The sequence below is a fragment of the Mandrillus leucophaeus genome, unplaced genomic scaffold (assembly GCF_000951045.1).
Source record: "Mandrillus leucophaeus isolate KB7577 unplaced genomic scaffold, Mleu.le_1.0 Scaffold24, whole genome shotgun sequence".
Taxonomy (NCBI): domain Eukaryota; kingdom Metazoa; phylum Chordata; class Mammalia; order Primates; family Cercopithecidae; genus Mandrillus; species Mandrillus leucophaeus.
The window spans coordinates 3,911,908-3,913,204 of NW_012102476.1; positions in this window are offsets into that span (position 1 = coordinate 3,911,908).

The following is a 1,297-nucleotide window of genomic DNA, read 5'->3' on the forward strand; positions in this document are numbered from 1 at the left end:
CCTGGGGCCAGCAATAATGGAGAGCCCTTGCTATCTGCTGGCCTGAAGAGGCAGAGAGAGGGCAGTTACTGGAATCCAGCAAAAGCTGCAGCTGTGGAACAGATAGCTGTTAGGAGCCATGGCCTTTAGTAGAGAAATGCAGCCTTTACCAGCAGAGAGGGAGCTGGGAAATCAAAATCCCCATCTCACTCTCCTCTCATCCTCTCTATTTTTAATCAAACCAATTAAAAAAATTTTAGAGACACGGTCTCACTCTGTCACCCACGCTGGAGTGCAGTGCTGTGATTATAGATCACTGTAACCTCGAATTCCTGGGCTTAAGCGATCCTCTGGCCTCAGCCGCCTGAGAAGCTGGGACTACAGGCATGCACCACCATGCCCAGCTAATGTTTTTTATTTTTGTAGAGATGGGGTCTTGTTATGTTGCCCAGGCTTGTCTCAAAGTCCTGTCTCAAGCGATCTTGCTGCCTCAGCCTTCTAAATGTGCTGGGATCCTCCCATCCTCTGATCACCCACTGGCTCCTCTCATTGTCTGAAACCTCCCAGAGGCCACAGTGCAAGGGAGCCCATTATATGGTCCATAAAGGTCACTCTTGGGGAACAAATCAGGGTGGACAGCAGAAATGCAGGGTCAACCCGGGAATATCCACACATGTATATCTATCTTCTTACTGATAATACCAGCTAATAATAATATTGGTCTATGAGTCCAGTTGCCCTAGAAAACAGGCCTAGGCAAAGCCTGCATGCTTATGCTTAGTTGGGAGGTGCAATCCCAGGGTGGCAAGACTGAGGGAAAATGAGAAGTGAGCAGGAAGAGGGAAAATGCAAATTCAGCCACCCAACAACGGACTGGACTCAATTGATAAACCTGCTAGCCTTCACCCGTCCACAGGAAACGATGGAGGTAAATTGAGTCTTCACTTCAGACTTCTTAACAATCAGAGCCTCCTCAGCCATTTGTTTAACTTGCTGCTTGAGTAGCTATTTGCCCTTCAAAGGATAAATAACCAATTGTTTGACAAAAACTCAGAAAAATGAGGTAATGGGCAAAGGTAGGAAAGAAGAGAGTGCAGGTGTCATTAACGCAAAACATGCATGCCCTGGAGACCCTCACTGATACATTGCTTGCTCCAATTTAGCGGTTAATAAACATTTTGGAGCTGGGTGTGGTGGTTCACGCCAATAATCCCAGCACTTTGGGAGGCCGAGGCAGGTAGATCCTGAGGTCAGGAGTTCAAGACCAGCAGCCTGGCCAACATGGTGAAACCCTATATCTCTACTCAAAAAAATTAGC